Here is a 26,056-nt window from a genome sequence, read left to right as displayed (position 1 = left end):
CATGATCTAACAGACTCGAGTCGTGTCTGAGTTACAATCAGAGTCAAATGACTCCATTGTGGTGTTGATCAATATGAACAGGGATCAAACCTACAGAGTATTGGAGCTTACGCTCCAATCAGTGAGTAAAATGGCAGCATGTGCAAGTCTATGTGCACGTGCATAAATGTGAGCAAAAATTATTTTCACGCAAGAGATTTAAAGCACCGTCTTTTAATAATAGTAATTAAAAAAAAACAAACTTTTTGCTCCCACAAAGAGTTGCAGTAATCCGAGTCAATTTAGGTCGGGGATCAGCAACCCGCGGCTCTAGAGCCGCATGCGGCTCTTTAGCGCCGCCAAAGTGGCTCCCTGGAGCTTTTTCAAAAATGTTTGACCTTTTTTTTCCTTTTTTTCTTCTTTTTTCCTCTTTCTTTCTTTTTTTCTTTTTTCCTTTTTTCTCTTTCTTCCTCTTTCCTTTTTTAATTTCGTCATTTTGACTTTTCTCTTGACATTTCAACTTTTTTCTCGACATTTCGACTTTTTTTCTCGACATTTCGACTTTTTTTCCCGACATTTCGACTTTTCTCGAAATTTCGACTTTTTTCGACATTTTGCCTTTCGCCATTTGCCTAAATTCTAATACAAGACTTCAGTTTTTGCGGCTCCAGACATATTTGTTTTCTGTGTTTTTGGTCCAATATGGCTCTTTCAACATTTTGGGTTGCCGACCCCTGACCTAGCTTGACACGCAGCTTCTGATCCCACAATGCACGTCCCATTAACGTGAAGACAACTTAGGAAATAAAAACTAGGTTTCAGTCAGTTTTTTTTTTTAAATGCTCTACACTGGTTCTGAAAGCAGTTTCCTGTGATGAGCTGCATTTTCTGGACCTCATTTGTCTCCTGTTTTTGATCCAGAGTCTGCGGGCGAGCTGAAACAAAACACTTAAGATTTTATTTGCACATATGATTTGAACCACATCTGATAAAAATTACAGCATCCTGTCAATTTAAACAATGCTTCCTCTCTGACTGATGTGCCAGAGTCAGAGGAGATTTAGAGTCTTTTTTTTATCTTATTTTATTTATTTATTTATTTTTTGGGGGGGGTTCATGCAGTGGCTTTGCCTATCACTAATGACTATGATTGTTTTTACATAGACTCAGTAATAACTGCTCCAAACCACATTATCAAGATTTCATCTCCCTTTCAAACATGGGCCAATTTGGGCCTCACATACAAAGCCAGCAGCGGGGATGAGAGTTGACTAAAATCCGTTTTACCTCACTTTTCTGTCTGCAGATACAGTTTGTGTGATGGATTGTCTTTTGGCTGCAGGAGCGTCCAAAAAATATAAATAAGTGCTACAGCAGTGGGGCCGCCTCGCAGAACCCAGGGACTCTTGGCATGCGTGGAGATAACAAGAATAAATTCATTCTGCAGATCTTGTAAGCAAGCCAGTGAATTAATCAGGACGCAATGAAACATCCTCAGCTGCCCGATAATGCTTTCATTATCAATGCAAATTCATCTGTTTTCTCTATTTCCTGCAGACAAATAGTATTCAGATTGAACATTTAAATGTAGTCTGTGAAACAGGCAAACTACAAAGTAACTTGTGTCTGTTAACTCTGAACCTGCGGGATCTTATACGCTATTATATTCTTATACTGTAATTTTGGTTCAGACTGCGATTTTTGCAATTCTTGTGATCGGGTTAACTGAAGCAACACTTTCTACTTTTCATTTGACAGAAAACCTTTTGGAAAGTTTTTCCAAGTGAATTCCTGCACACTTATTGAAAACCTCAGCTCAAAACTCAGTCAACAAAAATGTACCTAATGAGAAAAATATGAAGCCACTGATGTCTGGAAGACTACCGTTTTCAGCCTTAGCATGCAAAACACTGTTAGAGTAAATGTGAAAATGAAACCCTGACTGCAACATTTAACAGATCTTTTTTGTAGGGGTGATGCTGGTTCACCGGGACTCTGGTTCTGCTCAAACTGCCTCTAAAATGCTTCAGACAGATATTTTTCTGAAAAATCCAACCCCTCGATCATTAATAACAAACCGGTATTGGTAGACTTTGTAAGAGAAAAATGTCCAAAATAAACTAGATTCTAGCAAAAAGTCAGAAATGGTGATCTTAAAAACCGCAACGTGAGAGAGTCCACAAGAATATCCAAAAACATTTCAGTTGGAAAAAGTGTGCAGCCAAGAAATATAAAAGTTTAAACTACTTTTGACTGCTTAGTGGCCAACAGTCGAGGTTGTCTTACTGCCTTAATGATTGAAATTGATTGATTTGCATTCAAGCATTGAAGTGACATGATTTATTTATTTGTTCTAACATGAGACAGAGTATAAAAGTAGGTATTATGTCCACATTACCGTGTCCCTTACTTTAAAATGTACACTAATCTCAGCTGCCAGTCACAATCAAGTTTATTTACCTCTTGCATTCAAATTCTCAAGCTTTTAGCGTTAGAACAGCATAAACTTCCATCTTTAGTCTTTCTGAAAATCGAGCAGCAAATCCAGTGAGCCACGGTTGGTTAACTTTTCTGCATAGATGAAAATATATTTTCCTTTGGCAGTTTCCTAGAAACCAGAGCAAAGAAGCTCTAGCAGGTGGAAAACATGCTGAATCCATGCCACACAGATGTAAACTTTCAGCTTTTAAAACAACCGCCGAGTCCCTTACTCTTGTGGACGTACATGCACTAACTGGAGAATATGAGCATACAAGGAAATTCAGCCGTCTGTAACATCATACAGATCCCGCACTAGAAAAAAACTCTCCACGAGGACACGTTCTCAAGACCATAAAAACCTAAGTGTATCACAATGACAGTTTCATTATGATAGGCCAGGGGTCGGCAACCCGCGGATCTAGAGCCGCATGCGGCTCTTTAGCGCCGCCCTAGTGGCTCCTGGAGCTTTTTCAAAAATGTTTGACCTTTTTTTCCTTTTTCTTTTTTTTCTTCTTTTTTTCTTCTTTTTTTCACTTTTTTTCTTTTTTCCCTTAATCTCTTTTTTTCTGTTTTTCACTTTTTTCTCTTTTTTTCGTCTCTTTTTTCTTTTTTTTCCCCTTTTTTTCTTCTTTTTTTCTTTTTTTCCACTTTTTTCTTTTTTCCCTTAATCTCTTCTTTTTTTCTGTTTCACTTTTTTCTCTTTTTTCGTCTTTTTTTTCTTTTTTTTCTTTTCTTTCTCAAAATTTCGACATTTTGACTTTTTTCTCGACATTTTGACTTTTTTCTCGACATTTTGACTTTTTTCTTGACATTTCGACTTTTCTCGACATTTCGACTTTTCTCGACATTTCAACTCTTTTCTCGAGATTGTACTCCAACACTAATCTCGACATTTTGACTTTTTTTTCTCGACATTTCGACTTTTTTCTCGACATTTCGACTTTTTTTCTCAACATTTCGACTTATTTCTCGAAGTGCATTATGAAAAAAAAAATCTTCCCCCAGTTATAACTAATATAGATACATGCAGCATGTGTTGCCTTCATTCTAAGGCTTATACAAGACTTTTCATTTTTTTGCGGCTCCAGACATTTGTTTTTTGTGTTTTTGGTCCAATATGGCTCTTTCGACATTTTGGGTTGCCGACCGCTGTGATAGGCCTTTGTAAATTATCATCTACGAAATTACACTGTTGTTTATGCAGCATTAAAGCCTTTTTTCTTAATGTAAAAATATCAATTTAATTGAAGGAATTAGTCTTATGAAGCGTTGTCTAGCTCTCCTGTTTCTACTATCACCAAAAACAACTCTGGATTCTTGTTCCAGTCATCTCTTACAACAACTACATATATTTTATCCTCCCAAGACCTGGCTTACACAAATGTGAACATCACGTCTCGTGTTTGTATCATAATATTTGATTTCCTCACGGTGGCCCGAAGCAACAAGAAAACACATTGCACCGGGTCTTAGTAGGTTCAGTAAAATCATGTAAATTGAGGACCCACGGGGCTAAAAATGATAAAAGTTCCTTTTCTGCCGCTTTAGATTAGAAAATAGAGTGAAGGATAATATGGCTACCTTAACATAGTTTCCAGACATTATATTGCCACATTATCGCTCACAAACACTTTTTGTAAAGCTAAAAACTAACACGAAGGCCGAGGCAGCAGCTTTGAAATGTGTTACTGCTTTCAGTAGAGAGATTTTATCGACTGTGAGTTGTGAGTGTCACTTGATTAAACAGGTGTCTAATTTACATGGCACCGGATGAAAACCCGCCAAACGCTGACTTTGAACAGCTGACCTCAGAGCTGCACCCGTCCACACCACATTATTCACTTGATATTCTGTCAATGGTCCATATTCTGCAGAGGCTGGAAGCCGTCACGGAGACTGTAAGCAGCTGGACGTCTGTGAGCAGCGATATACACGCAAGTGTGTGTGTGCGGCTCGGTGTGTGTGTGCGGCTCGGTGTGTGTGTGCGGCTCGGTGTGTGTGCCTTCGTGTATGTTTCACATGAACACCTGAACCATATCTTTCATGTGTTGTACAGTCTAGTAACTGATATGAAATAACAGGTGTGTCTGATATCCATGTGCTGTTCAGCCAGATGTAGGTTAGGGCTCTGAAATGTGCATTAAAGCAGCTGGATGAAGAATTCATTGACTTTGGAGACTTGGAGACTTTGGAGACCTCTAAAGGCTCAGGATCGCTGTACCGCTCAGCCCGGCCAGCGTTTATCAACAGTCACAAATTACATATTTTAACCCTTGTACCGTCTTTGGGTCAAAATGACCTAATTCTCCTGTTCTTTCCTCCTGCTCTCTCCTTCCTTCCTTCCTTCCTTCCTTCCTTCCTTCCTTCCTTCCTTCCTTCCTTCCTTCCTTCCTTCCTTCCTTCCTTCCTTCCTTCCTTCCTTCCTTCCTTCCTTCCTTCCTTCCTTCCTTCTTTTTTCCGTTCCTTCCTTCCTTCTTTCCTTCTTCTTTTCCCACTTCCTTCCTTCCTTCCTTCCTTCCTTCCTTCCTTCCTTCCTTCCTTCCTTCCTTCCTTCCTTCCTTCCTTCCTTCCTTCCTTCCTTCCTTCCTTCCTTCTTTTTTCCCTTCTTTTCTCCTGGTCTCTCCTTCCTTCTTCCCTTCCTCTTTTCTCCCTTCTTTCCTTCCTTCCTTCCTTCCTTCCTTCCTTCCTTCCTTCCTTCCTTCCTTCCTTCCTTCCTTCTTTCTTTCCTCCTGCTCTCTCCTACCTTCATCCCTTCCTCTTTTCTCCCTTCCTTCCTTCTTTCCTTGTTTCCTTCCTTCCTTCTTCCCTTCCTGTTTTCTCCCTTCTTTCCTTCTTTCCTTCCTTCCTTCTTTTTTCCCTTCCTTCCTTCCTTCTTTTTTCCCTTCTTTCCTCCTGCTCTCTCCTTCCTTCATCCCTTCCTCTTTTCTCCCTTCCTTCCTTCCTTCCTTCCTTCCTTCCTTCCTTCCTTCCTTCCTTCCTTCCTTCCTTCCTTCCTTCCTTCCTTCCTTCCTTCTTTTTTCTCTTCCTTTCTTCTTTCCTCCTGCTCTCTCCTTCCTTCTTCCCTTACTCTTTTCTCCCTTCCTCTTTCCTTCCTTCCTTCCTTCCTTCCTTCCTTCCTTCCTTCCTTCCTTCCTTCCTTCCTTCCTTCTTTTTCTCTTCCTTCCTACTTTCCTTCCCCTTTTCTCCCTTCCTTCCTTCCTTCCTTCCTTCCTTCCTCTTTCCTTCCTTCCTTCCTCTTTCCTTCCTTCCTTCCTTCCTTCCTTCCTTCCTTCCTTCCTTCCTTCCTTCTTTCTTTCCTCCTGCTCTCTCCTACCTTCATCCCTTCCTCTTTTCTCCCTTCCTTCCTTCTTTCCTTGTTTCCTTCCTTCCTTCTTCCCTTCCTGTTTTCTCCCTTCTTTCCTTCTTCCCTTCCTTCCTTCCTTCCTTCTTTTTTCCCTTCCTTCCTTCCTTCTTTTTTCCCTTCTTTCCTCCTGCTCTCTCCTTCCTTCATCCCTTCCTCTTTTCTCCCTTCCTTCCTTCCTTCCTTCCTTCCTTCCTTCCTTCCTTCCTTCCTTCCTTCCTTCCTTCCTTCCTTCCTTCCTTCCTTCCTTCCTTCCTTCCTTCTTTTTTCTCTTCCTTTCTTCTTTCCTCCTGCTCTCTCCTTCCTTCTTCCCTTACTCTTTTCTCCCTTCCTCTTTCCTTCCTTCCTTCCTTCCTTCCTTCCTTCCTTCCTTCCTTCCTTCCTTCCTTCCTTCCTTCCTTCCTTCCTTCCTTCTTTTTCTCTTCCTTCCTACTTTCCTTCCCCTTTTCTCCCTTCCTTCCTTCCTTCCTTCCTTCCTTCCTCTTTCCTTCCTTCCTTCCTCTTTCCTTCCTTCCTTCCTTCCTTCCTTCCTTCTTTTTTCCCTTCCTTCTTCCCTCCTGCTCTCTCATTCCTTCTTCCCTTCCTTCCTTCCTTCCTTCCTTCCTTCCTTCCTTCCTTCCTTCCTTCCTTCCTTCCTTCCTTCCTTCCTTCCTTCTTTCCTCCTTTCCTCCCTTCTTCTCTTCCTCCTTCCTTGACCTGAACAGCACAAGGGTTAAATGAACTGCACTACCTTTTGTTTTTACCACGGTGGAACCAGAATTGTATGTATTAAAGAGGAGAAATGTAAATACTGGTTTGGATTTAACATTGACCGTCTTTCATAAAATAGGCATTCATCATTGTAGTTTAATGCAGAATTATATTGTTTTAAATGTTCAAAGATTTTTTTATGAGAGAATATTAATCAAACCTTATGACATAGGATCCTTTTATTTCTTTTCGTTCCCGTGAGCCAGGATTCAGTTTAGATGAGTTTTAGCATCCAAAGATACTACTCTTGTGCCAATGCCTTAAAGTTTTATATATATATATATATATATATATATATATACAGGTAAAAGCCAGTAAATTAGAATATTTTGAAAAACTTGATTTATTTCAGTAATTGCAGTCAAAAGGTGTAACTTGTACATTATATGTATTCATTGCACACAGACTGATGCATTCAAATGTTTATTTCATTTAATTTTGATGATCAGAAGTGGCAATAAATGAAAATCCAAAATTCCGTGTGTCACAAAATTAGAATATTGTGTAAGGGTTACATTTTGAAGACACCTGGTGCCTCAAAACACCTGCAAAGGGCTTAAAATGGTCTCTCAGTCCAGTTCTGAAGCCTACACAAACATGGGGAAGACTTCAGATTTGACAGCTGTCAAAAAGGCGACCATCGACACATTGCACAAGGAGGGCAAGACACAAAAGGTTATTGCTGAAGAGGCTGGCTGTTCTCAGAGCCCTGTGTCCAAACACATTAATGGAGAGGCAAAGGGAAGGAAAAACTGTGGTAGGAAAAAGTGTACAAGTGATAGAGATCACCGCGCCCTGGTCAAGATTGTGAAAAAAATCCATTCATAAATGTGGGGGAGATTCACAAGGAGTGGACGGCTGCTGGAGTCAGTGCTTCAAGATCCACCACCAAGAGACGCTTGAAAGACATGGGTTTCAACTGCTGCATACCTCGTGTCAAGCCACCGTTGACCAAGAAACAGCGCAAAAAGCGTCTCACCTGGGCTAAGGAAAAAAAGAGCTGGACTGCTGCTGAGTGGTCCAAAGTCATGTTTTCTGACAAAGCAAATTTAGCATTTCCTTTGGAAATGGAGGTCCCAGAGTCTGGAGGAGGACAGGAGAGGCACAGGATCCACGTTGCCTGAAGTCTAGTGTAAAGTTTCCACCATCAGTGATGGTTTGGGGTGCCATGTCATCTGCTGGTGTCGGTCCACTCTGTTTCCTGAGATCCAGGGTCAACGCAGCAGTCTACCAGCAAGTTTTAGAGCACTTCCTGCTTCCTGCTGCTGACCTGCTCTATGGAGATGGAGATTTCAAGTTCCAACAGGACTTGGCGCCTGCACACAGCGCAAAATCTACCCGTGCCTGATTTACGGACCATGGTATTTGTGTTCTAAATTGGCCAGCCAACTCCCCTGACCTTAGCCCCATAGAAAATCTGTGGGGTATTGTGAAAAGGAAGATGCAGAATGCCAGACCCAAAAACGCAGAAGAGTTGAAGGCCACTATCAGAGCAACCTGGGCTCTCATAACACCTGAGCAGTGCCAGAAACTCATCGACTCCATGCCACGCCGCATTAATGCAGTAATTGAGGCAAAAGGAGCTCCAACCAAGTATTGAGTATTGTACATGCTCATATTTTTCATTTTCATACTTTTCAGTTGGCCAACATTTCTAAAAATCCCTTTTTTGTATTTGCCTTAAGTAATATTCTAATTTTGTGACACACGGAATTTTGGATTTTCATTTGTTGCCACTTCAAATCATCACAATTAAATGGAATAAACATTTGAATGCATCAGTCTGTGTGCAATGAATACATATAATGTACAAGTTACACCTTTTGACCGCAATTACTGAAAAAAATCAAGTTTTTCAAAAATATTCTAATTTACTGGCTTTTACCTGTGTATATATATGTGCTTACTGATCAGATTTGGGTAAATGTTGGTCAAAATGGACTTAGCTGCCTTATGATCCAAAAACTGTTCAAAACATTTCTAACTCAGTTAAGAATCACATAAGGCAACCCACATAAGACATTAGGCAACAACACAAGTTCAAGAAATACAACACAGATGTTTGATGCTAAAACATCAGCTTCAATTTCATTTGAAGGAATATTGGAGTATTTTAAGAAGTTTCATCTATCTCACTGTCTCCGATCCCCTCTATAAAAGAAAACCACTCAGAGTACTTCAAAGCATCAGGACAATTTCATATTACTATGGACACTTTCAAAAACATGTTCTACTAATGAGCTCTGATTTAGCTGAGGTTTGATATCTGATATGATGTACAGTGTAAACACAATTTGCAGTATGCGACAAGTTACACTGATGGTTTGCTCCTTCAGGGACTGACTGGTTATTTCACATACTGTACTATATCCCAGAATCCAATTTGGCACTGGTAAATAGCAACAAGTACATATTGTACACCTATACCCTTACTGTCTATTGCAGGGGTCGGCAACCCGCGGCTCCAGAGCCGCTTGCGGCTCTTTAGCGCCGCCCTAGTGTCTCCCTGGAGCTTTTTCAAAAATGTTTGACCTTTTTTTTCTTCTTTTTTTTCTTCTTTTTTTTTCTTTTCTTTTTTTCCTTTTTTTCTTCCTTTTTCCTTTCCTCTTAATCTTGATATGTCGACTTCTTTCTCGAAATTTCGACTTTTTTCTCAACATTTTGACTTTTTTCTCAACATTTCGACTTTTTTCTCGAGTTTGTACTTCAACATTAATCTTGACATTTTTACTTTTTTCTCGACATTTCAACTTTTTTCTCAACATTTCAACTTTTTTCTCAACATTTCGACTTTTTTCTCAACATTTTGACTTTTTTCTCAACATTTCGACTTTTTTCTCGAGTTTGTACTTCAACATTAATCTTGACATTTTTACTTTTTTCTCGACATTTCAACTTTTTTCTCAACATTTCAACTTTTTTCTCAACATTTCGACTTTTTTCTCGACATTTTGACTTTTTTCTCAACATTTCGATTTTTTTTCTTGACATTTCGACTCTTTTCTCAAGATTTTACTTCAACATTAATCTTGACATTTTTACTTTTTTCTCGACATTTCAACTTTTTTCTCAACATTTCAACTTTTTTCTCAACATTTCGACTTTTTTCTCGACATTTTGACTTTTTTCTCAACATTTCGATTTTTTTCTCGACATTTCGACTCTTTTCTCAAGATTTTACTTCAACATTAATCTCGAAATTTCGACTTTTTTCTCGAAGTGCATAATGAAAAAAAAAATCTTCCCCCAGTTATAACTGAAACATGCAGCATGTGTTCTCTTCATTCTAAGGCTTATACAAGGCTCCAGACATATTTGTTTTTTGTTTTTTTTGGTCCAATATGGCTCTTTCAACATTTTGGGTTGCCAACCCCTGGTCTATTGCAAAAAATATGCATGATGGATGAACTTAATGTAACTTTATGTAATTTGTGGATGTGTTGTTAACATGACGACAAAAGGAACACTTAAAGGCAATCTAGCCGCGCACATAACACTGTATAAAGTATATTTTATCACCATAAAGGTATTTCAGACTGGGAAACAAGTGCAGCAGAACATTAGGAAACAGCTCTGGATCCTCATTGACCTTGAAGTGTTTTATGTTGTGTACTGATTGAATTGTTTTAATTGGCAGCGCGGTCGGAGGTGTGGATAAGAGGCATGCCGGCCGCGGGCCTGCAGAGGGGGTTTGTCTTTGCTCTCCAGCGGTCAAGTTTAACTTCTTTTCCTTCTGTTAATCCACAAACTTTCTTATCTTTCTCAACACTCACTGCACAGGTTCTCTACATGTAGATCTTGAACAGATACACAGTTGACTCCCCAAAAAAAGATGTCACCTGAACTTTTACACACATGAGAAGTCATTTTTCACATAAAAATCTTATCGCACACTTTTTCTTTTTCTTTTTTTATATGCAATAACAGTAATTTAAATGTATTCATCGGGTTGTGAAAATGCATTTGACCTTTTTTTCTATTTTTTACAGACAAACCTATCAGGAGCTAAAACGTAACGTAAAAACTGACAAATTGTCGCATTATTCCATTATTGCAGGGATCCTACTTTACTGATGGAGTCTTGTTTGGTTGATGAAGATACTCCATCATGGTCACTACTGAAGTGTGATCACCATTAAACACAAAGTGGTCTTTTCCATGATGGATTATCTGGCTTTAATTTTGTGTCGTCTATCCCAGGGGTCGGACACCCGCGGCTCTAGAGCCGCATGCGGCTCTTTAGCGCCGCCCTAGTGGCTCCTGGAGCTTTTTCAGAAATGTTTGACCTTTTTTTCTTCTTTTTTTCCCTCTATTTTCGTTTTTTTCTCTTTTTTTCCTTTTTTTCTTCTTTTTTTTCTTTTTTCTTCTTTTTTTCCTTATTTTCTCTTTCTCCCTTTTTCCTTTTTTAATATTTTAAATCTTTTTCCTCGACATTTCGACTTTTTCCTCAACATTTTGACTTTTTTCTCAAAATTGTACTTCAACATTAATCTCGACATTTCCTCTTTTCTCAACATTTCCACTTTTTTTCCTCAACATTTCCACTTTTTTTCTCAACATTTCCACTTTTTTTCTCAACATTTCCACCTTTTTTCTCAACATTTCCACTTTTTTTCTCAACATTTCCACTTTTTTTCTCAACATTTCCACTTTTTTTCTCAACATTTCCACTTTTTTTCTCAACATTTCCACTTTTTTTCTCAACATTTCCACTTTTTTTCTCCACTTTTCCACTTTTTTTCTCGACATTTCCACTTTTTTTCTCGACATTTCCACTTTTTTTCTCGACATTTCCACTTTTTTCTCGACATTTCCACTTTTTTCTCGACATTTCCACTTTTTGCTCGACATTTCCACTTTTTTCTCAAAATGAATAATGAAAAAAAAAAATCTTCCCCCAGTTATAACTAATATAGAAACATGCAGCATGTGTTGCCTTCATTCTAAGGCTTATACAAAACTTTTCATTTTTTGCGGCTTTTTGCAGACATATTTGTTTTTTGTGTTTTTGGTCCAATATGGCTCTTTCAACATTTTGAGTTGCCGACGCCTGGTCTATCCTTATATAAAATTCTGGAGCAGCTCCAAATCTTGGAGCAAACGGATCATTTAGCTGTGACACAATGTATGAAAAGTGCAAAATAAGCAAGTCTTTGAATTCTTTATGTGAACAGGAGATCTCTCAGTTCGACTTCAACCCCATCTCAGATATCAAATACGGATCTTTTATATCACACTACTATTCACGACGCTTCATCTGAGCAAACGAGACGCATACACGTCCTTATTTGGTTCCAGTCGTCATCCAAACCATTTGTCTCAAGGTGACGATTACCAACGTTGATTCAGAAGGTTGGAAATTTGACTCCAGAGGTCAACTCTGTCAAAGCTGAAGCCGTGATTAATGAGCAAACCTTCAGCAGTTTCTTTTCACAGCCCATGTGGCACCCGCCTCAAAATCCAAGCATGATCTACGGGCTCTGACCTGCCCCCACGGTTCGGAGGTCAACAATAGTATGAAATATGGGCCGACTTCGTGAGAAGCAAAGTACCCACCTCTCAGTTTACCTCATTAAAAAAACAAAACACAATGCGGGAGGGCCGGTGAAGGCCGCGCAGCCGTAAATTAGTGCATGTTTGATGCCTCGATAGTGACACGGGAGTAAAAAGTCCTCACACAGCAGCAGGATGTGTCCCGGGCGTCACTGCTGCAACAGAGAGAGATTTGTTCATGTCTGCTGTTTTGCTTCTGCACTAGGGATGGGCGGTATGGACTAAAACATTTATCACGATAATTTCTGGCATTTATCCTGATAACAATAAAAATGACGATAAAAAAAATAACAATTCAACTCCACCTTTGTAACTATAAATCTATCACCACATTCAGTCTTTGGAGCCAAATCACTGCTCTAAAAGATACTAAATGCTACTAAATGCTAAAAACCAATTAAATTAGTACACCTGTACTGCAAAAACCTTTCTTTCTTTCTTTCTTTCTTTCTTTCTTTCTTTCTTTCTTTCTTTCTTTCTTTCTTTCTTTCTTTCTTTCTTTCTTTCTTTCTTTCTTTCTTTCTTTCTTTCTTTCTTTCTTTCTTTCTTTCTTTCTTTCTTTCTTTCTTTCTTGCTCATTTCTTTCTTTCTTTCTTGCTCCTTTCTTTCTTTCTTTCTTTCTTGCTCATTTCTTTCTTTCTTTCTTGCTCCTTTCTTTCTTTCTTTCTTTCTTTCTTTCTTTCTTTCTTTCTTTCTTTCTTTCTTTCTTTCTTTCTTTCTTTCTTTCTTTCTTCTTTCTTTCTTTCTTTCTTTCTTTCTTTCTTTCTTTCTCTCTCCTTTCTTTCTCCTTTCTTTCTTTCTCCTTTCTTTCTTTCTTTCTTTCTCTCTCCTTTCTTTCTTTCTTTCTTGCTCCTTTCTTTCTTTCTTTCTTTCTTTCTTTCTTGCTCCTTTCTTTCTTTCTTTCTTTCTTTCTTTCTTTCTTTCTTTCTTTCTTTCTTTCTTTCTTTCTTTCTTTCTTTCTTTCTTTCTTTCTTTCTTTCTTTCTTTCTTTCTTTCTTTCTTTCTCTCTCCTTTCTTTCTCCTTTCTTTCTTTCTCCTTTCTTTCTTTCTTTCTTTCTTGCTCCTTTCTTTCTTTCTTTCTTTCTTTCTTGCTCCTTTCTTTCTTTCTTTCTTTCTTTCTTGCTCCTTTCTTTCTTTCTTTCTTTCTTTCTTTCTTTCTTTCTTTCTTTCTTTCTTTCTTTCTTTCTCCCTTTCTCCTTTCTTTCTTTCTCCTTTCTTTCTTTCTTTCTCCTTTCTTTCTTTCTTTCTTTCTCCTTTCTTTCTTTCTTTCTTTCTTTCTCTCTCCTTTCTTTCTTTCTTTCTTGCTCCTTTCTTTCTTTCTTTCTTTCTTTCTCCTTTCTTTCTTTCTTTCTTTCTTTCTCCTTTCTTTCTTTCTTTCTTTCTCCTTTCTTTCTTTCTTTCTTTCTCCTTTCTTTCTTTCTCCTTTCTTTCTTTCTTTCTTTCTCTCTCCTTTCTTTCTTTCTTTCTTGCTCCTTTCTTTCTTTCTTTCTTGCTCCTTTCTTTCTTTCTTTCTTTCCTTCTTTCTTTCTTTCTTTCTTTCTTTCTTTCTTTCTTTCTTTCTTTCTTTCTTTCCTCCCTCCCGTTGTGCGTGGATTTAACACAGAACCATAAATCAGTTTTACACAAAAACATCATCAACAGGAATTTATCGTTTTTACCGCGAGATACAAATTCTTACCGTGGGGAATTTTTTTGACGGTTTATCGTGAACGGTAAAATATCGCCCATCCCTATTCTGCACCCAAAAAGAAATGACTTATTTAAGAAGACACTGAAGTGGAAGGAGGAGGAAGAATGGAGATGTGATCAAATTTAAGAACAAAACAGGGCCTTCAGCCTGAAGAGTTCTGCTGATGAAATCAAAGCTGGACGAGAGGAGAACATATTTTAAAGCGTGTTTTATTGAACGCCATAAAAAGTGGTCAGGAGGAATTGTGTCTCTGGGGACAAAGATTGAAAATTCAGTTATAAATCCTTGCTGTCGCTTCAGGGTAAACAAACATGTGTGACTCTGCGTCTGTTGAGAACTTTGCTGAAGTGCTAATACTCCAATCGCCAATCATTTTCATTCGTTTTTGAGTGTTGCGGTAAGCCACCTCATCCTAGGCGTATTCTTTTCTCTTTTTCTCCGTCCCTGCCCGGATCCATTGGTCAGATTTATTATGGCTTCTTTATAGTGTGCAGCCTGCTATAGTTTTGCCATTCTTCGGGAGAGTGACCTCAGATTCCTGCAGTGTTGTTTAAACATGGAGTTTGGCTGAACTCGAGTGACTCCAAGACTTTGGGCTCTCGCAGCGCCGAGGCAACGACGTCCAGGAGGCAGTGCCCTGATGAAAGCCAGACCTGACGTCCCACCTTATCTCTCCTGGGTGTTTCCACTCCAGTGTGTAAAAGACTGAAGAAAGATCCCATTCCTGAAACTGTATTCTCCTCCTCCCTTCTTTCCTTCCTTTGACTGGATTTGTAGAGCTCACTCTATTGTTTTAGACCAGGATGTGGCTCTCGCATGTTTTCAACAGAAAACCGTCCGAGCAATGACAGGCATGCACGGCCAACAGGTGACTATGGCAAGACTGTCCCATTCCTGCGTCGCTAAGCTGTCGTATTATTTCCTCCTTTGTTCATGGATATAAATGGGTTGCGGGTGTTAAAGCCTCACAGCGTTTGCAGGGCTGCAGCTCAGTTTTCCAGCAGACGGTGGAGTTATTAGTGTGTGCTGCTGCCATCTGCTGTTGGTTTGGTGTTACCCTGGCAAAGACCCCAGTTTACTGCATAAAAATCTCCACAGTTAAACTCTTTTTTTTTACAGTTTAAGGGACAAAGCTTCTGAATGTCCCACAACATCAACATATAAGCAGCATTGTTCAACCAACGTTTCAATTCTGACAATTCAAACTTTTTCACTGTGGCCACTTATCACAGCTGGGAACTTGATTTGTCCATGAAGCTCAAGAAATCGCACTGGCTTTCTTCAAGTACTGATTTCTTTCAAAACTACAAAAGCATGTATCATTGATTGGTGATTCAAAAAGGCCCGTAGGCGTGAGTTTTGGTGTGAGTTTTCTTTGTGTGATCACTAGCGGAGCAGGCGGGGGGGCAGAGGGGGCGGCCGCCCCGGGCCCACTGCTGCATGGGGGCCCACGCCGAAGAGGAAAAAAAAAAAATGTGTTGAATAAAATAAGGAAAGTTGGACTATATAACGTTGGACTTGCGTTCATAAGGATAAAGTTGTTTAAAAAGTAAAAATGAAAGAAATAGTCCCTTCTCCCCTTGTGTGTCTGCCTGTCATGTAGGGCTGTCCGATTTTGCCCAAAAATAAAATCTCGATTTTTTTCTCTCAAAATCCAATTTTCGATTACGATTACGATTATTTTGTGAATTGACAAAAGGCAAAGAAATGATTTCAAATATGCTGTTTTTTTATTGAACATTTGCCCCATTGGGCTTTAAGTGCAAACTTTGCTCTTATTAAACCAAAAATGAATGAATAAAGTGCAAAACTCTGTAAAATAAGTTGAAAAAAAGTTTTAAAAAATATAATAAAATATAAAGTTTTATCTCTGAAAAAAAAATCAGCAAATCAGCACTTGCAAACATACAGTAAGTTATATTTCCAATTAAATAAAACAAGACATTTTCTGATTAAACTAAACTGGGTCTTTGCATGCTAAATAATAATGCAACCCATGAAGGAGGTAGAGGTGTGTAATGTCAGTCATTACATTTGCTGTTCACATTTGCAAGTTTTTTTGCAAGGAACACGAGCCGGTCTACCGCGTTAGGCTTGAGGGATGCCCAGTGGCATGTTACAACGCCCCCTCCTACACTAAAGAGCCTCTCCCATGGGGCACTTGTCGCAGGTATTGAGAGGTATTTCCATCAATCATTAATATGGTATCAATCATTAATATGTGTGCAGACAAGGTGTAAAAAAAAAATAAAATAAAATAAAAAAAAAAAAGTGAAAAATCGATTTTACGATTTTCACGTTTTAACATCGTTCTAATTACATAATCGCGATTACGATTTAAAATCGATTAATCGAACAGCCCTACTGTCATGTACGGGTACGTGCGCGCGCATGTTGTCTGTTTTACTTTTAGCCAGTAGTCGCATCAGAAGTGGAGCCTTAATCCTGAATTATGGTTCTGCATCAAACCAACGCAGAGCCTACGCCGTCACCGTGACACCGTCGTGGACCTTCAGACTTCTCCGTCACTCCATTTCACCGTGGTGCAGTACCCCCGTGACCGCTAACTCGCGATCTTTTCCTGAATGGTTTATCCGACTTTTTCCGGTCACAGTGAATCAAAGAGATAAGGACAACTATTGTGCAAAAAACCAAAACAAAAAAAATCACACATATACGAAGAAAAGAGCGCTGAAAGTTCACGACTGCTTCAAACCGGAAACCGGAAATGCGGTGCTTCCAAGCGAACCAATCACAGCCCTCTCCGTCTGCGTGTGGTCTGCGTCGCCTCAACGCGTAGTTACAATTTTCGGAAGGTGACGTCAGAGACGGCGTGTGGTCTGCGTCGACGCAAACCACACGCCGTAGACACGGCGTGGTTTTGACGCAGAACCATAACTCAAGCTTTAAAGCTGATGGTGCTATGATGAGGCCACACACATATTGTGAATAGTTCGGATTTGAAAAAGTTTTTAAAAAGTTTTTGCATTTTGGATCGTTCAATGTGTACTTTTTCCCCTCCTTGGATGTAAATATTTGTTCTCTGCCCGCCGCTGGATGAAACCATCATTGGTAAGCTGTCATAATATTCATTATTACTGATAACATTGTCATAATGCTGAATATATAGCCTTTCCTATATTGTTTGTTGCTGTTGTGTTAAATACATGTCGTTGCACATTGTAAACTGTTGTCGTGTAGGTTGAACACGTGTGTCTGAATTGTGCTACTCGGCTGTATTGAATCCGACATCACTGGATGTGATTTGATTTTTATCTTCAGTTTGATACTTATATCTTAAAGTGTGCATTAGGCTTATAATTAGGTTTGACATAATGATTGGCAGAATCCATGGTGCTGAAACCTCATGTGAATGGTTCTGACGTGTGTCGCCTGCGTTTTGTTTTAACTGGGATGTTTAGGCCACAAGGGCCCGTCAAGAATGCTTGGCCCCCCCTGGGCTGAGACCCCTGCTCCACCCTGCTCCGCCCCTGTGTGTTTGATCCTGTAATGCAGGGGTTCCCAACCTTTTTTGTGCCAAGGACCAGCAGAAGTATAAACAAAAAGCTCAGGGACCGGTTGACAATTTATGTCAATTTTAATAAACATTTTAGAAAAAAACTATGCATTTTAAAATGCAGGCTATCATCAGCGACGTTAGCTGATGTTGTGGCCTTTAAAACTTGCTTCTGCAAATGTAACTCACGTTTTTTCCTTTCGAAAAAATCCACTGGTTTGTCTTTGAGAGAAGGATGTTTTGTATTTAAGTGTCTTTGAAACTTGGATGGCTTCATTGCTTCGTTGGCGAGCGTTTCTCCACATAAAATACATAGTGGGTTTGGCGCCTCCAAATCGCCCGTTGCAACAATCCGTATTTTATATACATGTCGTACTTGCGATTAAAGCTTTTGCTTTTCTTTTTGGTAGGATTTTCTACTTGTTCATCACCATTTCTTTTACTCGAACAACCAGTAAAGAAACGGCTCATGGAGGTTTGCTGAGGTCCGCTCATCTCTGCAGCTGACTGTACCTAACCTGCATACAGCACCTGTGCATGGCGCTGTTCAGTCCGGTCGGGTACCAGAACTTATTGTCCGCCAAGCCATGACAGGGCTGCCACTCAAAGAAACACATTTCGATTTATACAAGTTTTGGATGAAATTATATGACAAAAAAATGCAAAAATTGTTTTCTTAAATTTAGTATGAGGTTGCTTTAATTATGTGGCAAATGATAATAAACACGAGAAAGATGGGTACTACAATGAAAAATAGATATTTTATTCAACTTTGCTGCTGTTCATACAAAAAGTAAATAAAAAACAATTTTTTTTCAAAGATTTTAGAAAAATCTGAGATTTTTTTGCTTGTAATGAGAAGATAAATCTTGTTCCACTGGCAGATTTTCCTACTTATTTCAAGTGAAAATTGACTTGAAACAGGTGAAAATGGTCAAATAAGTTATTTTCTGGTGTTATTTTTCTGGTGATGACTCTAAATGTTGAAATAGCAGTAAAACCACATTCATTGATGAAATGACATAAGGGATGGAAAGGAGGGATGGCAGTTTTACAGGGGGGATGATTTGGACCGTTTTTATTTCAGGGGGGATGATTTGGACCGTTTTTATTTCAGGGGGGGATGATTTGGACCGTTTTTATTTCAGGGGGGGATGATTTGGACCGTTTTTATTTCAGGGGGGATGATTCTGACCGTTTTTATTTCGGGGGGGGGATGATTCTGACCGTTTTTATTTCGGGGGGGGATGATTTGGACTTTTTTTATTTCAGGGGGGATGATTCTGACCGTTTTTATTTCGGGGGGGGGATGATTCTGACCGTTTTTATTTCAGGGGGGGGATGATTCTGACCGTTTTTATTTCAGGGGGATGATTCTGACCGTTTTTATTTCAGGGGGGGGATGATTCTGACCGTTTTTATTTCAGGGGGGGGATGATTCTGACCGTTTTTATTTCAGGGGGGGGATGATTCTGACCGTTTTTATTTCAGGGGGGGATGATTTGGACCGTTTTTATTTCAGGGGGGATGATTTGGACCGTTTTTATTTCAGGGGGGGGATGATTCTGACCGTTTTTATTTCAGGGGGGGGATGATTTGGACCGTTTTTATTTCAGGGGGGGATGATTTTGACCGTTTTTATTTCAGGGGGGATGCTGGCTTTAGTTCTTCTGAGGAGGAGACGAGCAGCAGCAGCAAGGAGGGTCCATGAAATCCTCATGAGAAGACTTGAGAAGATTTGGGGGAATCCAGGCTCGTTGGAGCTACAGCTCCATGATGACCAGGTCTACTTCAGATTGAACAGGGAGCAGTTTGACAGCCTGTTGGGGAGTGGGTCCTCAGCAGCATGACAACCACCTTCTCTCCTATTGGTCGCACCGAGATGCCCTCACAGCGCGATGAAATTAAAAAATGTTCAATTCAGACGCAGGCAGGTGAAACGCCCGTGGCAGGTGGACTCTCGCGCACCGCCAAGCTCGCCAGCAGAGCGGTCCACTCTTGCGCTGCGGCAGCACATACACAATGAATGGGAAAGCCGGCGGCGGTCCCGCTTTGCGCCCTCTATGTGAAAGGGGCTTAATACTGTTGGCCCGTGAAGGTTACATTTGGCCCCATAATGGCCCCTGTTTCAGAAAAATCCTAGAACCCCCAGTGCCAAGTTTTGTTACCCGCAACTGCGCTGACACGCAAAAAAAAGAAAAGCTGTTGAGACCCTGTCGTGCAGCGCTGCTCTCGGCAGAGATTGTATGAGGTGAAGTGAAGTGAGATGCCTCACTCCATTGGGAAAAAAACGTCTGGTGACAATTTTGATTATCGCTTTTTTGTCGACAACGTCGGCGAATCATTGCAGCCCTAATTATGATCGGAACACAAGCCATTCCACGGCCCGGTAGTAACGGCTCTACGGACCGGTACCGGTCCGGGGACCGGGGGTTGGGAATCACGGCTGTAATGGACCAGGGACTTATCCAGGGTGTGTCTGTCTTCCACCTGAAGAGAGCTGGGAGACGCTCCAGCAGACACCTGTCACCCTCAATAGGAATATTAGCAGGTATAATTAATGAATGAATGGATGGATTTCCAGTTCCTGCTCTCGTGATCTCCCGTCCCTACCGTTGGAAAAACATAAAACAAAATAAAAAGAATGCTCATAGTAACTTTGGACTCCCATCCTGGTCTTCTCTTACAACATGTGTCTATCACTTTAATTTCCATCGAAAAACGATGGAGGTAACTTTATAGAGGTGCTGTGGACATCATGGCAAAAGTGACTAAGAGACAGTAATGATGAAAAGAAAATAAGAAGGTCGCATATTAAGAGACAGAACAAGAGTAAACGTTAGTGTCGTAAAAGTCACAGATGAATAAAGGAATCTTCTCAGCTACAAATTATTTTTTCAATTGAATGGCTTTAAACATTCTCTTTTAAATCCTGATACAAATTACTGTGATTTTTATGAAATATATGGTAACAACTTTGGTTTAAAAGAAACAAAAAGAACAAAAAACAACAACCAAAAGATAAAGAATGCAGTGTGCGTGAGTAAATGTAAGGATCTGGGGCCGTATTCACAAAACATTCTTAAGAAGAAAAATCTTAAGTGTCATTTTTTTCTTAAGTTCAGTCTTAAGAAGAAAAAAAAGAAGAAGTCATATTCTCCAAAAAAGTTCTTAAGTATTTTCTCAACTTTCTTCTTAAGTTTCTTCTTAAGAAAAAACTTAAGAATAAATGTTATTCTTGAAATAAAAGTTCTCAAATTTGTTCTTGACTTTTTTCTTAACTTTAAGACAACCTTGACCTGTCTTAAAATTTCTTCTGTGAAAAGGTAATAATAATAATAATAAGACTCTAATATCACCTTTGTCAACACATTTTAGACAAGTTTAGACTAGTAGGTCATAGTTTGAGGATATACTTTGTAATTAATTACACAAAGAGCCTGTTAACTGTTTGTTAGCGTGTTAGTTAGCGTGGTAGTTAATTATTATTAATTTTCCCCAATAGTATTTTTTTTCGTACATTAATCTCATCCACCAAAACCTTGAAAAGTTCCTGCATCTCTTTTTCTCCTTCTACATGTTTAGTGAGTGTTAAGACCAAACTACCTGTATATATTTTTCTTGGCGCGTGCAATGACATATTTTAATAAGTTCTTAAGTAGGAAAAATAAGAAATTCGTAAGAAATGACAGTTCTTAAGACGGTTCTTAAGAAAATATTGAGGAATTGCACTTAAGAACTTTCTTATGAACTTCTTAATTTTAGATCTTAAGACATTTATTAAGATCGTTCTTAAGAACATATTGGTAAATCCGGCCCCTGGTATATATTTACAATAATTATGCTGCTTATTGATGACTGAATTAAGGTTTAATGATATTTTTTCTTTTTAAATATCATGTGATCAGTCAGTACAGTCACTGACTGTGTATGTACAGTATTCAACACTGAGGACGCCCAGTCACCGCCCCGGTTTTGACGTCTCAAAGCCCCATTACCTCCTGAGGTGATATATCATTTCACTGCATCGTGAAATACGACATGGGCTCAGACGTGTGGAAATACAAACTGCAGCCACCTCCTTAAAATAACCCAAAACTACAACTGCGCGCGTGTGTATTGTAACATTCAGGACTTTCCAGGCGCGATTATAACGTCTTAGGAAACTACATCAACTTAGCAAATCCAGAACCTGCCTCCCCTGCCACTTCTCATTTCATTCAACCAGGAACCAAGAAGACGTCCCACTTTTTAAAACTACCTTGAAATGGCGCGATTCTCATATCTGCGTTTCTTAAATGACCGCATCCTAAATCATTCAGTTTGATAGCTCCTCGCCCAGCCATCTAATTAAATCTAAAGTACCAATAAATGATGCGTATAGTTGCGTAGCTGTGCCTTGATCTCCCACCCATCTCCTCCGATACGCGCTTTACTCAGACGAGAGCCAGACGAGTCAAATGTTTAAAAGAACTTTTTAATCAGTTAAGCTCGGGATAAATCATCGCCCCGTCCTCTCAGCCTGTGGCACATTGGCAGTGGTTAAAAGATAATACGAGTCAGGAGCGCCATCCTTCCCTCCAAAATGGAACCAAATCTCTGCTAAATGTGGAAAAAGACAAGTTCAGCCTGCAGCGGGAACAAGCGTGAAAACCTAAAGAAAAAACAAAAAAACAAACCGACTTGCTGCTGAAAATCTCAAGACCCCTAAATCTGCCTGTGTCTAAGAAACAGAGAGAAGATGAGGGAGGAGAGGTTTTTCTAGAGTTTGTTTTGTTTGTTTGTTTTATTTAGGATCTCCTAGGGCTGGGCGATTTTTGGACAAAAATAAAATCCTGATTTTTTTTTTTTTCCTGTAAACCTGATTTTCAATTTTGATTTCGATTTTTTTTTTTTTTTGTAAAACTACAAAAAACAATGGAATAAATTGTTTCAAATATTTTATCTTTATTTTGAAAGAAAAATAAACACATTTCCCTATTGGGAATGAAGTGCAACTGAAAGATACTGTAAATCCTCCTGAGTTTAGTAAAGTCACAACATTAACAATCTTCTTGACCAAACAAAGTAAAAAAATCGATTTTCCGATTTCCCTTTTTTTAACATCGTCTTGATTAATAAATCCGATTTAGATTTAAAATCGATTAATCGCACAGCCCTAGGATCCCCATTAGCATTAGCCACAGCATTAGCTATTCTTCCTGGTGTCCGACATAAACACAACACACAAATTAACACTTAATACATAACAGACATACATTATACATGACAAAACAAAACAATAATAGACACAACTCCCTTAATCACAATCTATACAGAGGATAAAACTAAATCAACATTATTCTCAGACATACATACATAGAAATTAAATCAAATAAAACACCTTCATAAACAATACCTGCCTGGGAATTACCTTATCTAGAATTATTTGACCACTTTTCACCTTTATTATGATAGGGTTTACGCTAGGAATGGGCGATATTTTACCGTTCACGATAAACCGTCCAAAATATTCCCCACGGTAAGAATTTGTCATCTCGCGGTAAAAACTATAAATTCCCGTTGATGACGTGTTTGTGTGAAGCCCGATTTAGGGTTCTGCGTTAAATCGACGCACAACGTGACAGAAAGAAAGAAAGAAAGAAAGAAAGAAAGAAAGAAAGAAAGAAAGAAAGAAAGAAAGAAAGAAAGAAAGAAAGAAAGAAAGAAAGAAAGAAAGAAAGAAAGAAAGAAAGAAAGAAAGAAAAATTCCCGTTGATACGTGTTTGTGTAACAAACATGGCGGATCTGAGTCATTCCAGTTTTGCAGTACAGGTGTAACTCATTTAATTGGTTTTTATTAATTCAATATAATTGGTGTAGTTTAGTATTTAGTATTCTTTTAGAGCAGTGATTTGGGGACTCCAAAGACTGAATGTGGTGATAGATTTATAGTTACAAAGGTGGAGTTGAATTGGTATTTTATTATCGTCATTTTTATCGTTATCGGGATAAATGCCAGAAATTATCGTGATACATTTTTTAGTCCATACCGCCCATCCCTAGTTTACACTACCTATAATTATATTCAACCTTCACTTTGTTCCTTCTAAATGACAAATCATCATTCATTCAATTTTAAAAGATATTGTTTCAACTGAAACTTAAACCAATCTTTGATACCTGGATTCGAAATATAAACTGGTATAGAGTTCCAGCCAACCATGGCTCTGTAAAAACAGTTCTCTGAATCAAACCTGTTCTCACCCTTGGTATGAACCTGCTTTCTGATGTGATTCTTGTATTGTACCCATGGTGAGCAAAATGATAATGGAATCTGTCATACAGTTGTTTCGGAGAGCGTGTGGCAGGGGCGTCAATTGGGTCTGAAGGTACGGCAGCCGCCACACCTTGGCTTCAAGGGAAAATGTAAATGTTTGTTTTTTAAATACATTTATGGAATTTATCTGTGTCTATTTGTATTGATTATTCTATTACTTAATACATATAGAATAACTACAAATGCAAATCAGAACAACATGATCGATTTCACTAGTTATTACACACTGCAAAAACTCAAAATCTTAACAAGAATATTTGTCTTATTTCTAGTTAAAATGTCAAATTTTTAGTAAAAAAAATCATTACATTTCAGACAAGACTCCAAAACAACCATTTTCACCTGTTTCAAGTAGATTTTCACTTAAAATAAGTGGAACAATCTGCCAGTGGAACAAGATTTTGTAATAGATAAATCTTGTCCCACTGGCAGATTTTTCTACTTATTTCAAGTGAAAATTTACTTGAAACCGGTGAAAATGGTCAAATAACAAGTTATTTTTCTGGTAATGACTCTTGTTTTAATTGTAATAAGATTTTTTGACTAAAAATGAGACATTTTAACTAGAAATAAGACAAATATAATAAGATTTTGAGTTTTTGCAGTGAACGAGACTCCATTTGAAAAAGTTCCAATTTTCTTGACCACACAGATGAGCTACATAGCAGACTTCTGTGATGAGTATTTGCTGGACGTGTTGATTGATACTCTAGTTAAGTTCTGTGACTCGTAACCTTGCCATACCTTGAATTGACGCCACTGGCGTGTGGCGAGTGTAATATTAAAGAAACAGACTTGTCTTGCTTTCATTCGTGGGATTATTTTTACGCGACACCCTCACTGCAGAGGTCGGCTCCAACGGTTTGGCGAAAAAGTGACAGAACGGGATGAGCTGAGGTCCGTGATGAGGCTTTCGCTCGGCTGCGTGGCCAAAAAAGATCCCAGAGCTGCTCGCTGTGACTGGACAACGCAGCGCCGCTCGGACTCGGTGGATCAGAGCGTGTGGTCTGGGCTTCGGACCAGGACTATCAAGGACCTGGGGTTTGGAGTGTTGGACAAACTTGAACTTCTGACTCATTTGTTTGCCAGCTGAAACGAACTGCTACTCATAAGCAATGTCAGTTTAAAGTGGCTTGGCATTTGTGGATAGAACTACACAGTATCTTTATTGTAATGATTGGGTTTTCATGGCGCTTCCACGGCACTGATGTCACTAATGGAGTCCAAAGAATCCCACTTTAATTCAACTGCAGTAAAAGCAAAAGATAGCAGTTCATCAAAAACACATCACGGGCCCATTTGTGCGACTGTCAGTGTAAACGTGTTGCTTGATTGTATAGTTTGCTTCAAAACATCTGTAATCCGTCTGGCTCGCATCCCAAAGCTCGGAAAGCCAGTAGTCCTGTTACTTTAAGCCTTTATTCTTGTCCAAGATATATATGGAGATGACAGAGGCTGAAGTCAGGCACACAATTTATGCCAGGCACCGATTTTAACGTCATGAATCTCCCTACGGAGATGAGGATAAGCAATTAAAGCCACCGCTCAGGCCCTTTGGGAATGTGGCGCCGAGGTACCTGAGCAGGGGCAGGATTTATTACCCAGGGTCAAAGGTCAGGGTTGCACAGAGGTGATAGTTGGAATCAAAGGTGAGAAGGAAAAACAAGGCCTCCTTCAGCAGCGTCGGGCAGAAAGGAGGGTCGTGGGCACTACATCTAAACCCAAATGTTAGGATATTTTACAAAGTGTGAACCAGCAACAAAGTATGTGTTGTTGATTTTGGGTAATTACCCCCTCCCTGCCTCCTGCTGTTAAAATGATTGTACTTTCACGTGTAGGACTAACAAGCCGCTGGCTTCACACGGAGCCTGTATCGTAGGGTTCCCCAGCCCGGTACTTGAGGCCGCTGTCTTGCATGTTTCAGATGTTTCCCAGCTTCAGGACAACGGGTTCAACTAATCAGCTCTGAGCATGCTGACCCTGAGTTACATCAACTATGGCCCAGTCCCAATCCCCCCTAGTCCTTTCAGTCCTACCCCTAAATTTTGCGCGTTCCCGTGAGGGTAGTGGTGTCCCAATTCCTCTTTGCATGTAGGGCTAGTGGACATAACGAGGGCTAGTGGACATAACGAGGGCTAGTGTGTATGAATCTAGCCCTTCACAGCGAGGGATTTCAGATACTGACTCACCGACCGAGGGCCATAGAAAATTTCCCAGAATGCTTTACGACATCATTTGCAGACTGAATCAAACAAAAAAACATGGCGGGCATTTCTTATTTTTTAGTGAATAAAATTAATATTTTAAGTTAGTTTCTACATAAAAACGCGTTTTGATTAAATTTCTAGCGAGAAATATATATTTTACTTTCATAATATTCACTCAGTGAATGTACATAATCACTCGCTTGCCCGTTGTTGCGTTGTC

Source organism: Cololabis saira, chromosome 7 (assembly GCF_033807715.1).
Source record: "Cololabis saira isolate AMF1-May2022 chromosome 7, fColSai1.1, whole genome shotgun sequence".
Lineage (NCBI taxonomy): Eukaryota > Metazoa > Chordata > Actinopteri > Beloniformes > Belonidae > Cololabis > Cololabis saira.
This window is presented reverse-complemented; position numbering follows the sequence as displayed.